General features: G+C 36.2%; 1 protein-coding gene and 1 non-coding gene across 5 annotated transcripts in view; one reads left to right on the top strand and one right to left on the bottom strand.

Annotated features, from left to right (window-relative positions):
• Positions 1-15,385, bottom strand: part of WDR70 (WD repeat domain 70) — a 365,884-nt gene that overhangs the window by 124,149 nt on the left and 226,350 nt on the right. The gene's annotated exons all lie outside the window — the stretch shown is intronic.
• LOC112133531 (U6 spliceosomal RNA) lies at positions 2,596-2,700 on the top strand. Its single transcript, XR_002915178.1, has one exon. It is a non-coding gene; the product is annotated as a U6 spliceosomal RNA (small nuclear RNA).

Raw genomic sequence — 15,385 nt, 5'->3', positions numbered from 1 at the left:
TTCTCATTGTTCAATTCCCACCTATGAGTGAGAACATGTGGTGTTTGCTTTTTTGTCCTTGAGATAGTTTGCTGAGAATGATGGTTTCCAGCTTCATCCATGTCCCTACAAAGGACATGAACTCATCCTTTTTTATGGCTGCATAGCATTCCATGGTGTATATGTGCCACATTTTCTTAATCCAGTCTATCATTGCTGGACATTTGGCTTGGTTCCAAGTCTTTGCTATTGTGAATAGTGCTGCAATAAACACATGTGTGCATGTGTCTTTATAGCAGCATGATTTATAATCCTTTGGGTAAATAACCAGTAATGGGATGGCTGGGTCAAATGGTATTTCTAGTTCTAGATCCCTGAGAAATCGCCACACTGACTTCCACAATGGTTGAACTAATTTACAGTCCCACCAACAGTGTAAAAGTGTTCCTATTTCTCCACATCCTCTCCAGCACCTGTTGTTTCCTGATTTTTTAATGATCGCCATTCTAACTGGTGTGAGATGGTATCTCATTGTGGTTTTGATTTGCATTTCTCTGATGGCCAGTGATGATGAGCCGCTGTTTTGGCTATAGTAACCAAAACAGCATGGTACTGGTACCAAAACAGAGATATAGATCAATGGAACAGAACACAGGCCTCGGAAATAATGCCGCATATCTACAACCATCTGATCTTTGACAAACCTGACAAAAACAAGAAATGGGGAAAGGATTCCCTTTTTAATAAATGGTGCTGGGAAAACTGGCTAGCCATATGTAGAAAGCTGAAACTGGATCCCTTCCTTACACCTTATACAAAAATTAATTCAAGATGGATTAAAGACTTAAGTGTTAGACCTAAAACCATAAAAACCCTATAAGAAAACCTAAGCAATACCATTCAGGACACAGGCATGGGCAAGGACTTCATGTCTAAAACACCGAAAGCAACGGCAACAAAAGCCAAAATTGACAAACGGGATCTAAATTAAACTAAAGAGCTTCTGCACAGCAAAAGAAACTACCATCAGAGTGAACAGACAACCTACAGAATGGGAGAAAATTTTTGCAATCTGCTCATCTGACAAAGGGCTAATATCCAGAATCTACAATGAACTCAAACAAATTTACAAGAAAAAAACAACCCCATCGAAAAGTGGGCAAAGGATATGAGCAGACATTTCTCAAAGGATGACATTTATGCAGCCAAAAGACACATGAGAATGTTTCTTTTTTAAATGGGAGAATGAGGAATGATTACTTAATAGGTATGGGGTGTTCTTATGGGGTGATGAAACACTTTTGAAACTAGAGAACTGGTGGTTGCAACATTGTGAATACACTAAATATCAATGATTGTATGCTTTAAATGATTAATGTTACGTTGTCTGAAGTTAATCTCAAATTTTTTAATTATTTGGAATATTCAAATAAATCCATTTCTAACAATTTAAAAAACAATATGGTGATGTATACATATGACAAGAATTATAAAAGTAGTATGCAAATGAGTGAATTTTGGGAAACAGACTTACCTCGGGAAATTGGACTGGATTGGTATAGATGAGATTTCTAGAGGTAGACTGTAAGAAGCTGATGGGTAGAGCCTTGCAAACTAATTTAGGTAGTTTTTCAAGATACCGACTATCTGGTAAATTTTAGCTTCAGGTGATTTCTAGTGGCATACCAGATGTCTTCAAGGGCTTAGGCAAAAATCCTGAGGCAAACAAAATATCTTGTACATCCATCTGCTTCCTGTTCTAAATCTCTGCAACCCCTCTTCCTCTCCATCACCATTCAAGTGTACACTGTGTTCATGATGACCTCTGCTCATTCAACACCCTAAATCATTTTTTCTGTTTTCAATTCTTTAGTCCAACTTCTGTTTTCAAAGTGTGGGCTTTAGCTATGTTTGAAAAGGGTTAATATTAGCCTTGCCTATCTCACAAGGCTTCTGAAAAGATCAAATTATATTTGAGGCATACTTTAGAAGTGTTTTTCAAATTCATTAGTGGGTCATAAAAGCAATTTAATAGGTTATGATCAGTACTTTAAACACGGAACAAATCGGGATACAAAAAAAAATGGAGTGCACACTGCAATAGGAACTGCTATGGTTAACTCCTTTTTCAGTTTTATATATGCCTGTGTGTCCGTGCAAAGATATGTGTATAGTCAGTCACAATATACAATGTAATTTTCTGTGATTAAAAAATACGTCTTGTAAAAGACAAGTATAATAGGTCTTTTCTGCTATATTTTCAAATAGAGAGCATATAAAAACTGTTTTTCAGAATAAAACAGAGTTACTACCTGACAAATACAGTGATTGGCTCTTTAGCCCCCTGCTCCATGAGCATCAATGCAGCATCAGTGTTTACCACCCAAGTCAAAACCTTGATGGCAAAAAACAAAGCAGCAAAAAACAAAACAAACAAAAAACAGGTTACTCAGTGAAAACACCACTCAATGAGAATAGTTCTTTCTGTAATTAACTATAAAAAATTGGGGAAGTATCTTTAAAATTATATCTGAATTAAGATTTGATCCTTGCATTACTTTGTAGGCTAAAGCTAAGAACCATAAAAACTGATAAAGAACAAAACTGGTAAACATTGTGTTCACGGCAGCATATATACTAAAATTGGAATGACAACAGAGAAGATTACCATGGCCCCTGTGCAAGGATGACATGCAAATTTGTGAAGCATGCCACATTTTTAAGACCGTTTTGTATCATTTTGCTATTACTGGTTTGAATCTGTGCTTAAAAAAAAAAAAAACAAAACCTGGTAAATATTTAAAAATATTATAAAAGGTTGAGGTTTAACAGAATCTTGCAAAGCTCTTTATTTTGGATCTAACATATTATAATAAACATTTCTGAAAAGCTTTAAGAAATTGATAAATTACTATGGCTTGGGTAATTGGTAGAAGAAGAAACAAAACAAAACAAAAAAAACGAAACAGGGAGGACTCACTGCAGCACCAAGAGCTTTGGAGTGCAAATCATCACTGGTTGCATCACTTCTCCAGTTGCAATGAATCAAAGAGTAGGTTAAAAGAGAATGCACACAGACCAGAGAACTGTTTCACGTTTTTGGCTCAGACTTTACTTTGTGTATATAAAAAGCCCTACTAGTGGCTCTATTAAGTGAACATTTAACATTTACTATTTTGTTTATAATAGTTAAAACAGTAATGTTTGGCCTTGTCCGCTTACAAAATAAATCATAGCTGTCCTGATGCTGAGAAACATGGCTCAGGAAATATCTCTACTAGAGAGAGGCATCCCTTATATAGGCTTTTTAGAGACTATAGTCATCCTGCAGAGAGTCTGAACATTTTAGATGACATAGCCCTATCTAGATAACCATAGAGGACTAATCGTGCTTTGTAATATGCCAGAAGTTTTTTTTTTTTTTTTTTTTTTTTTAAGAATTAGGGAGCATTTACTCCATATTGCCAATTGATGCCAGATAATAATAAAATTAACTGATCAAAATTGGCTAGAATAACACAAATTCAAAACATGCTTCCCCTATTTCATGCAACCCAAATTCTTCACTCTCAAAGAGCCCATTAACCATTAAAAAATAAGGCACCATGACACGGAATGAGCAAATGTGTTTTATGAAATCATTTTTCAAATTAAATTATCTATTTTATATCATTGCCCAACTCTTTTTTTAAAAGGCATAATTTAAAATACTGTAAAAAATGAGCCTTACATTATCCATTTGTTAGCTGTGGCTTCAAAAAATCTTCAGAATCCAAACATTACCTTCACCACTAAAACCCTTGTCCAGGAATTTACCCTTATGTCTAAAATAGCCCCTAACCAGTCACCCTGCTTCCACCATTCTCTTCTTGTAGTTATTCTCCACGCAGAACAGCCAGAATGATTCTTTTCAAAAATGTAACTTGAATAATGCCAATCCTCTCCTAAAATCCATGTAATGGCTTCTCGTTACCCTCAGAAGACTATCCAAACTCTACATAGCCGAAACAGCCCTATTTGATCTGATATATATCCACCCACCTCAACCTTTTCCCACTTCCTCCTTCACTTTTCCCTATGTGAAGGCTGAAGCTGGTGGATCACTTGAGGTCAGGAGTTCGAGACCAGCCTGGCCAACATGATGAAACCCCATCTCTACTAAAAATATGAAAATTAGCCAGGCGTGGTGATGGGCACCTGGTAATCCCAGCTCCTTGGGAGGCCGAGGCAGGAGAATCACTTGAACCCCAGAGGTGGAGGTTGCAGTAAGCTGAAACTTAGCCACTGCACTCCAGCCTGGGCAACAGAGCAGGCCTCTGTCTTAAAACAAACAAACAAATAAAATCTTACTGTTTTTAATAAATAGGTCATTTTGACCTTTATATTTCGATTAAATTCAAGTCACTAAATAGTGACAAAGTGAAATTACATCCTTCTATTAAATCTGCTTATTCAATATAATGAAAATATAAGATTATATTAACTGCTTGCTTATATTTATACATTTGATTCTATAACAGCATCTCTTATGGATATATTTTAAACTGAAGTTTTTGGTTCATGATTAATTTCCATTTTTTCTGTCCTAAATATCAATACACACCCACAAATATTCACATGTTTTCTATTTCTGCCATGTCTAGCAGAAAATTTTAATTCTTCCAACTTTATCTGTGAGTTCCAATGTTTTCAGAATACCTTTAAAAATCTTCATAAGTAAATACTTATGTGAACTCAATTTTTCTTCTGGCTTCCTCAAGCAACTTTGATCAATATGCAATCATATTAATCTACAAAGATTTGTACATAGTGTTTTCAACAGCTACATTTTTCCCTTCTATATGTTAATATCTATGCATCTAGGCAGTGTATATGTTTTACCTTTTAAGTATACTGCACAAGGTCTATATTTTAAAATTAGACTATGAAAGCCAGGATTTCTGGGGATACAATTTAAGTATCTACAGTGCAGGTAAATAAAGCCCTTGAAATTTAATTCAACAAATACTTATCAAGTCCCTGCTATGCATGGTTTACATACCAACAGATCCAAAGGTAAGGAAGAAAAAATTCTCACCCCCAAAGAGCTCCTAACAGTGACATATAAACTTTTCTGTCCTTAGCCAACTTAGGCAAGGCATAGATTACCTACTTCACCCATTCCCATATTCCAGTGGCAAGAGAACTCAGGGCTAAAAGTTCCACTGCACATGAAATATTGAAAAACATTATAATCCATTTTAATAAGAACATAGATCACCCACTTTTTAAACATCTTTATCAAATTATAATTTAAGACCATAAAATTCACCCATTTTAAGTGTGCAATTCAATGATTTTTAGTTAATTTACAGAGTTGTACAACCATCATCACAATCTTGTTTTAGAATATTCCCAACAGGGTCATTTATTTTTGAACCATATAGCAGTGAAATTTTGGAGTGCATATTCTAGAGTCAGAGTTCCTGGCTCCAAAACTTACTAGATGCATGATCTTGGGCGAGTTGTTAAACCCTTCACTGATGTACTTCAGTTTTCTCATCTAAAACATGTAGTTAATGGTAGTACTTAATTCACAGTATTGTTCTGAGGGTTAAATGAATTAAAATATATAAAAAGCACTTGAAATGGTCCCTGGAACAAAGTAAGTGTTCAATAAATATCACTTATTGTTAATACTATATGCTTTAAAATCTAGTTATTGGAAAACAATAGACTAAAAGTACTACTGATACAAATAGGCATCACTACATACTGAAGGCTAAAGCAAACAACCAACTTATAAAACACAATTATTTGATAATAAGTTTAAGGAACAATAATTTAAAATTTAAAAACAACAATAAAGCAATTGAAAACCAAACCCATTTAAGATAAAACCTATAATGCTCTAGCATTCATTCACTTATTCAACAAGTATTTATTAATATGTCATGCTCATCTTGGGCATAGAGAAACAGCAAATAAGACAAAAAGTCCCTGACCATATTAATCTTAAAGGGAAACAAAATAAACAACCAGGCAAACTAAAAATAAAACAAAATATTTTCAGGGTTTATATCCCTAGATACATAATCTTCTAGTCCATAACAGAGCATCATAGAGGGAATGGCATGTGATTGGGCCTTCTTCAATGGATGTTGGATAGTGGATGGTGGCTATTTCTACCAGCAGTGGGGGGCTTGTGGGAGAGGCACATAGGGTGGAGTGTTTAGTATAGGAAAAGGCACCAAGGCAGTAAATCAGAGGATAATCATAAGGGAACAAAGTATAATCTAGTCTGACTAAAAAGTTTTTTGATTTAGGGTGGGTGCAGTGGCTCCCATCTGTAATCCCAGCGCTTTGGGAAGCCGAGGCGGGTGGATCACTTGAGGTCAGGAGTTCGAGACCAGCCTGGCCAACATGGCAAAAACCCATCTCTACAAAAATTAGCTGGGCATGGTGGCGTGCGACTGTAGTCCCAGCTACTAGGGAGGCTGAGGTGGGAGAATCACTTGAATCTGGGAGGCAGAGGCTGCAGTAAGCCAAGATTGCACCACTGCACTCCAGCCTGGGTGAGTGAGACCCTGTGTCAAGAAAAAAAGTGTTTTGATTATGGAGAAAGTTATGGAAGATACTCAAAGGTTGGAAAAAAGTATAAACCGAAAGACTGGAAGTGTCAGTCTGAGAAAAGTTGAACTTTATTCAGCATATGACAAGTACTGAAGTAGTAAATATTGCGTTTAACGTGATTTAAACCGGGGCTAGGTTTATCAGAACATGGACAGAGAAGGGTGAGGATATCCAGCATTACAAGTTAAACGCGATGAGGGTATGAAGTAGAATGAAAGCGAGAGATGAAATTGAGGGAGTGAATGTGAGAAACACTAAAGCACAGAACTGATAAGACTGACACTGGTTACAGGAGGCAAAGAATATTCTAAAGTTCTAGATGGAAAAATAATAAAAATAGCAAAGTCAAAAGGAAGAATGAGTTCTACAAGAGACAGGTTGTATTCTGGGTATACTGAGCTTAAGTTCTGGCATATAATCCTGGTGGGTTGTTTCACATATAGCTGAATGTACGTCTGGAATGAATAATGCTTAGGACAGAGTTAAGAAGATTTGGTGAGCAGTCACTAAAAGTAATGATTACCGAACTTAAAATATTTAATCACCTCAACAGAAGACTGAGAAAGATGACATCCCTTTGCACTAATACAGAATCCCTGGTCTTACATTTGAGCAACTGTCTTACCAACATCCCAAATTACATGGTCCTATTATTCTTGTGTCACATGTTTCCTATTGTATTCCCTGTGAGTAAAATCTTCTCTATATTCCTGGTGTCCTGAAATTTCATGACGCATGGCTTGGTGTGCATCTTTTTCATTCTTTCCAGATGAGTCCTTCCTCTCTGGAAAATCACGTTTTTTCAGTTCTGAGACCTCTTTATTTTTAGTAACTCTTTCTTACCTAATTCCAACCTCCCTCTCCTGTATTTTCATTAGAACTTTCTAGTCAAATACTAGACCCTGAATTGACACTGTAAGTCTCCTATCTTTTTTCTATCACTGTCTTTTATTCTACTTTCTAGGTTTCCTCAACTATATTTACATATACTTTCCAGGAGACTTTAATACTCCTAGGGGTTCCTTCCCTTATCCCCCAATCACATATTTATTTTGCAAGAGATCTTTCTTAATCTCTTAACATTCAGATTTTTTGGTAGTAATCCGCCTTAGTTTCTTGGTTGTACTAGTCTCTATTTTCTCTCTAAGAGTATCAATTATAGGGGTTTTTTCCTTGAAAATTTCTTCAGTTTTCTACATTCTCTCTCTCTCCTCTGACTTACTTATTCTGTTTAGTATAAGCTTCTGTATTTCATGTTAGAGGATTTCCCCAAATGTCTGGTGATCCATGTCTACCATTAATATCGAAGAGAAAAGCCCTAAAATCCAAATTAGAAACTCTATGACAGGGGTCAAAATCTTTTTCTATTAGCGGCCATATAGTAAGTACCTTAGGCTTTGAGGACCATATACTCTGTTGCAACCACTCAATTCTGCTAATATGATACAAAAGCAGTCACAGATAATATACAAATGAATGAGCAAGGCTGTTATAATAACATTTATCGACACTGAAATTTGAATTTCATATAATTTTCATGTGTCACAAAATATTTTTATTTTGATTTTCTGAATCCATTATGATAGGCTGAGTAATACTCCCAAAGATTTCCACATTTGAGTTCCTGGAACCTGTTAATATATCACCTTATGAGGCAAAGGGAAATTAAGGTTTCAGATTGATTTAATGTTGCTAATCAGCTGACCTTAAAATAGGGAGATTATCCTAGATTATCTGAGTAGGTTAGATGTAATCACAGGGGTCTTTAAAAAGTGGCAGAGGGAAGCAGAACAGAAGGTCGCAGTGTTAAGACGTAAGAAGGACTTAACAACGTTGCTGGCCTTGATGATGAAGGAAGTGTGCCAGGAGCCAAGATACAAGGGCGGCCTCTAGAAACTGGAAAAGGCAAGGAAACAGATTCTCCCTGGAGCCTCCAGAAAGGAACAATGCCCTGCTAACACCTTGATTTTAGCCCAAAGAGACTTTAGCCTATAGAATTGTAAGATAATACATTTCTGTTATTTTAAGCCACTAAATTTGTGGTAGTTTGTTGCAGCAGCCATAGAAAAATAATAACAACCATCTAAAAATGTAAAAACCATTCTTAGCTTGCCATACAAAAACAGGCAGTGGGCTAGATTTGGTACATGGCCATAGTTTTTCTGACTCTCAGTATAGACTCTTGAGCCAGACTGTCTGGGATTGAACCTCAGTTATGCTACATACTAACTGCAGTTTTTAGTAGGCAAGTCAATTTCTTTGTTTCTGGATTTTTTTTAAATCAGTAAAACCATAATGACAGCATTTATATCATAGAGTTGCTGTGTGGATTAAATAAAATATTACAAGTGCTTAAAATATTGCCTGGCTCACAGTAAGTACTTAATAAGTGCAATAATAATAATAACAAAAACAACAATAATAACAACAACAACAGAGGAGGAGGAGAGGACAAACAACTCTACATGACGATTTTCTTTGCCTGGAATATAGGGTCTCTTTATTGGGCCCCCTTTAAAAGTAATTCTTTTGTCTTCTGTGACGGTAAAGGGAGAGCAGTGATTTGGCTGCATAGAGCAGAGGAGAGAATTATAAGACAAATCAGTTTGCCTTTTACAGGCTTCTCCTACCATGGCTCAGTTTTCAGCTTTCTCTAGGTGACTAAGTCAGTTACCATTTATGCATCTGGCTTCCAGCTTCCAAATGAATCTTGATATCTCTTTTCTGCTATCATCTCCTCTCTAATTCTCTTCATCCATTTGGGTTTATGCTTTAAAAAGAGCCTTTCCTGTCACTTTAGTGACGTTTCAAGAGGAAGCATGGTTGAAGAAATGTGTTTAACCTCCATGTTTTAATTGGAAGTCTTAAATTATTATATTATTCATAGTCTTAAAAAACAAGGATAATAATCATCCATATTTTTAAAAAATCTTTTACCCTAACTTTTTCAAAAGCCAGTATTTTTTCATTTAGTGAATGTTGCTTCTAACAGCATGTGTGACAAAAGCATTTGCAGGAGCATTTTATAAGAGCATTATTTACAAGAGCATTATTATTAAAACTTACATAACTCTATGAAAATAATTGACAAATTAGAATTTAAGTTCAGTGCCTGCAAGTAATTTGCAGTTTTGATGGTTTTGTGTTTTGAATCAATGATATACTTTTTTGGAAATGTAACCATTGAAAATAGGCATGTTAAAGCACTACAGAATAGTTCATATGTCACGGTTCTATTGAATATTTGTAAAAAGATCATTATAATTCATGTATCTACTCAGGCATAACTAAAACATGGGTCCATAGCATTGTTACTTATTGATGGTGGTTACATTTGCATACAATGAATGACTGGCTGGAGCAAGGTACCTATACTCTTTATCCTCCTAAACCAAACCTTTAGTCGCCAAGAAATCTGTCAAACTTGGATGCATAAGATGTTCACAGCCAGAGTTAAATAGTATCTTGAGGTCTAACTTTACCATTCTACAAAAACTGTAAGTAGCCTAGGAGTTAAAAAGAAAAAAGAGGAAGACCAGCAGTTACTAAGAACCTGTTATGTGCACGTCCTATCTGAATGCTTTATATATATTACCTAATATAATCCTCATAACAACATGACAAGGGGGGAATCATGCCCTCATTTTGTAAATAAAGAAAATGAGAAGAACAGAGCTTAAGAAAGTCAGGACTCACAGAAAAAATATAATGTAATTGTATATCTCAGGTGTCATCTATAAAACATGCTGTAGGACTATGCAGTAGACATTTAGCTGTCAATATATACATATATATTCTTCTACTTTCCCAGCATTAAGTCTATTGAAGAGACGAAACTTTGAATTTCTAGCATTGCTCTTTATATTTCACACAGATGATCTTTTTTCTCAAAGATACCAGAAACATTCTCTAAATCATTTGGTATTAAAAAATTGTTTAAAAATAAAATAGAGTTGTTTTGTCTACAACTACTCCCTCTCCTTATAGTGAATACCGTGCTACTTTAACTTGAACACCTATTATTAGGTAAAAGTTGTGAATTATTGTTAAATGATTAGTCTTTGCAGAAAGAAAGGAGAAGACACCTAGATGAGGTCATTAGTCTGGGCTGCAAGCACAGTCTTAACCATTGGAGGTCATGTTTAACTTATACAAGTCTTTGACGATATCACTATCAGGAAAATAAAGGATACTTATCGACTATAGAGTAATCAGAATTTAAAAAGCTCTCCATACATTATTCCAAAGATTAATAGCTAAAATGGTATGTCAAAGAAGTTTTTTTTTTAAAAAAAAAGGCTGAAATCAAAATAATCTCAAAGGAAAATTTTGAAATGAAACATGAGTTCTTCACGCATCTTCACAGTTGCAGATAGCAGTAAATAATGAATAACTACATAATAAAATGTTTTCAAAATCAAAGTCATATGACTTTAAAATTATACAACAGATGACAAATTTATCACAAACAAGACTGGAAACAAGGATAAAACATTGTATGCTAAAAATATATCAATGCATTATTTTTTTTTAAATCTCCAAAATCTTGAATACCAACAGCTTAATACTCAATTTAGGGAGTTTAGATTGCTCTAATAGGTATAAATGAAAAATATGAAGAAAATATTAAGAGCATGCTATCATAAAATTCTTCCTTCTTGCTAATAATCTAGCTTAGTACACATACATAGGGAACCTCCATAAAAGTAAATACTGCTTTCATTTTTAGTGGCTATAACAGCTTTATAAGAATATCCCAAAAGCAACAAAAAGACCCAATTACCAGCCATTAAAAAAAAATCACTACAGAAAGTAGTTAATAAATAGTATGAGAATTTGTCTTAAATTAGTGTACTTGAGGTGTGAGAGAAAAATGTTCAAAGCTGCATTACGAAAATTTAACAAAAAAAACTTCTAAAAGCAAATTTTTAAATTGTGAAAATTATTGTTAATGTAAGGCACAGCAGATGGTGTCCAACAGTGAGAAGTGACTTCTAAGAGACTTTAAGTAACTTGAGGGCACCCAGGGACTCAAGTGCCACCTCTCCCACAAAACATTATCTTTATTCTGCTTTACTGTTCTTTCATTATATCAAATTAGCTTGCTGGTGATTCTAAAAGAGAAGATTCAAGACTGTTTTGGGAAGTAAGAATCTCAAAAGATCTTTTAGTATCATTTTTATATGCAGAATAGCTCACTATTTCTGCTTTGTTTAGTAAACTATGAACATTATTACTCTGTAATCCCTATTAATCCTGTTGCTCATCCAAACCGTGCACCTTTCAGAGGCCCTATGACTCCCCACCTGACCTCTGCCTTCCCTAACTCTTCCATATGATGGGCATTATACGAAGCAGCACCTGGTCATAAATTACCTTACAGATCATTCCCTGAATTTTTTGCAAACTACTTATAGGTTTAAATTTCTTTTGTCTTATTCTCAGTGAGGTGAGAGCTCCTCAAAAATACCAGTTGAAATGTTCCAGATGTGAACAGATACAGATATACAGATATGGAGAAAACCACAAAACGATACCTATCAGGTAATTTACAAGCATTAAGGGATAGAGATGGGACAATGACAGAGGAGAGGAGTGGTATAGAATAAAATAATAAACCAAAAAACCAAACATTTTTTTTTGAAAAGCACATATTTCATGTAGGTAAAATTACAGGATCCCATTTAAATAAAGACATTTTGAAAAAAAGCAAAGAAATCAAGCTATATCTACTATTTTATGCTTTCAAATTAAAAAAGCAAGCTTCAAATTCTCTCTACATAAAAACAATTTTTTTTTTTTTTTTTTTGAGACGGAGTCTCACTCTGTTGCCCAGGCTGGAGTGCAGTGGCGCAATCTCAGCTCACTGCAACCTCCGCCTCCCAGATTCAAACGATTCTCCTGCCTCAGCCTCCCAAGTAGATGGGACTACAGGTGCCTGCCACCATGCCCAGCTAATTTTGTATTTTTAGTAGAGACAGGAGTCTCGAACTCCTGACCTCGTGATCTGCCCACCTCGGTTTCCCAAAGTGCTGGGATCACAGGCGTGGGCCACCGCACCCAATCTATATATCTGTGAATACATGTATTAATAAGAAGAAGGGTGCAGAATGACATAAAGTAATCTTTTAACATGGGTTATCTGGCAGCAACTGGAGACATTTAAAGATTTGCTGTGTGCTGGATATTTCTCTCTTCTTCATATTTGTTGTCTTACTTGCCAGAAGCTGATTTCCTGATATGATTACTGTCTTTGCCTCAGATTCCTCCGTTCCACTTTCTGGCATGGCTGAAAATGGGGACAATGAACAGCCAACTGAGCTGGGGAAATCTTGCGGCTTTCTTAGTAAGGCATTGTGCTGTGTGGTGATTTTCCCAAAAGGAACAGCCCAAGAATCTGGGCAAGGGCTTGCAGGCCAAAAGGGCAATAGAAGGCAGTCAGATAGAGGAGGGGTCAAGTTGCTAGTGGTGCCTACTGCAAAATCAAACAACCTCAAATATTATTGCCTCCCATCACCTGTGTCTAGGTAGAACAAAACTCCATGAATAAGATGAATCCCAATTTTCCTGACAAAAACTTAGCCTGCAAAACAGTAATTGCAAGATAAGAAAACACAATATGTTCTTTTAGTCAAGAGTCTAGTATATTGTAGATTCCTGAGAGATATTAAAGAACAGAAACAGTGCTTTCTGCAAAGTCAAAGAATAAATCTGATAGGTGTTTTGATATGAAAAGAAGTTATTAGGTATTCATAAGACTATACATGCTGAATTATTTGAAAGCCCAGAAATTATAAAGAGACATGAACATAGTTTTTAAAAATTTGCCTGTTATTAGCAAATCCAAAATCAGTCACATATACACATTAATATATTTATATTTTATTAAGAATATACCAAAAACTACCCCAATACCTCTCTCCTCTCCCCCTACCCCAAAACTCATACACATACCCAACTCTATCTCATTGTGTATTCACATAACTAGGATAGTTTTTTTATGCTACTATTCTTTAAATGTATTCTTAGAACTAAACTGACCATCTCATTTTATGTTACTATTTTAGAATACATACACATCCATTTATTCATTCAACAAATAGTTATTAAAGGTCTGCTATATATTATGCACTGTCTTTGCTCTGGGAATACAGCAGGGAGTAGAACAGACAGCAGTCCTTTCCCTCATGCAGCCAATATCCTACTAGAAGGAAACAGCCAATAAAGAGGGCCAGGTGCAGTGGCTCACGCCTGTCATACCAGCACTTGGGGAGGCCGAGGTGGGGAGACTGCTTAAGTCCAGGAGTTCAAGACCAGCCTGGGTAACAAAGTGAGCCCTCCATCTCTATAAAAAATAAGAAAATTAGCTGGGCATGGTGGCACACGCCTGTGGTCTCAGCTACTCGAGAGGCCGAAGCAGGAGGATCAACTGAGCCTGGGAGGTCAAGGCCACAGTGAGTTGTGATCATGCCACTGCACTCTAGCCTGAGTGACAGAGTGAGAACTTGTCTCAAAAGTTAAACAAAAAAAAAATAGTGAAACATACAGCAGGTCAGACAGCAATCGGCACTATGGAAGAAAATAAGAGGGGTAGAGAGTACCACTGGCAGGGAGAAGGCTGCAATTTTAAATATGGTGTGGTCAGGGAAGGTCTTGCTGAGAAGAAGAAATTTCAGTCCTCTGAACTGAAAGAGGTGAGAGAAAAAGCCATATGAATAGCTATAAGAGTGCTGCAGAATGGCCAGGCATGGTGGCTCACGCCTGTAATCTCAGCACTTTGGGAGGCCAAGGCGGGCGGATCACGAGGTCAGGAGTTTGAGACCAACCTGGCCAATATGGTGAAACACCCTCTCTACTAAAAACACAAAAATTAGCCAGGTGTGGTAGCGCATGCCTGTAGTCCCAGCTACTCTGGAGGCTGAGGCAGAAGAACCACTTGAATCCGGGAGGTGGACGTAGCAGTGAGCCAAGATTGCGTCACTGCACTCCAGCCTGGGCGATAGAGCAAGACTCCATCTCAAAAAAAAAAAAAAAAAAAAGAGTATTGCAGACTGACAGGTTCAACATGTGCAAAATCAGGGTGCATGCTTTTCCTGCTCCAATGTCATCTCCCACTATTCTGTCCCCCTCTCTCACATCACGCCAACAAGGCAATAGATGCCTTGCTGTTGCTCAAATTATGCTGGTGAATGGGAAGTAGACAATCAAGGAGGCAGTGCAGATCCACAGAAGCTTCTCTGAAGAGGCCTTCTTCTCAAATGAAAGGCTGACCATCATCATATGAATAAAAGGAACCTTGGGCAAACAACAACTCCTCTTGAGGAGCAATGTCCAGTGAACTTTCTGCAATGATGAAAATGGTCAATATTGTCCATTAAGTAGCCACTGGTCACATGATGCTACTGGGTACCTAAAAAGAGGCCAGTGTGATTGAGAAACTGAAATTCTAATTGTATTTTATTTTAATTAAAATTAAAATAGTCAAATGTGGCTAGTGGCTAGCATATTGACCAATATAACCCTAGAGTAAAGGTAGGTCTTGAGAACACAGAAATATATCATTAATAGAGATACCTTACTTCTAAAGAAATATGTTTTGTTTAATTTACTGAAGTTCAAGTTGGTCTAATGAAAATTCTAGGATTAAATGTGGCAATTATGAATGTTTTACTTAATCATCACAAAATACTGATTAACCATTATCCATCATATAATTATTTAACTACTGTATGGAAAAACTATTGTTACTGGGCATTCTCATTTCAGCTTTAGTGTTTCCCTGCGGATGGTTATT

The sequence above is a fragment of the Pongo abelii genome, chromosome 4 (genome assembly GCF_028885655.2).
Source record: "Pongo abelii isolate AG06213 chromosome 4, NHGRI_mPonAbe1-v2.0_pri, whole genome shotgun sequence".
NCBI lineage: Eukaryota > Metazoa > Chordata > Mammalia > Primates > Hominidae > Pongo > Pongo abelii.
Note: the sequence above shows the minus strand (reverse complement) of the source record. Positions and strands in the feature narration are given on the sequence as shown.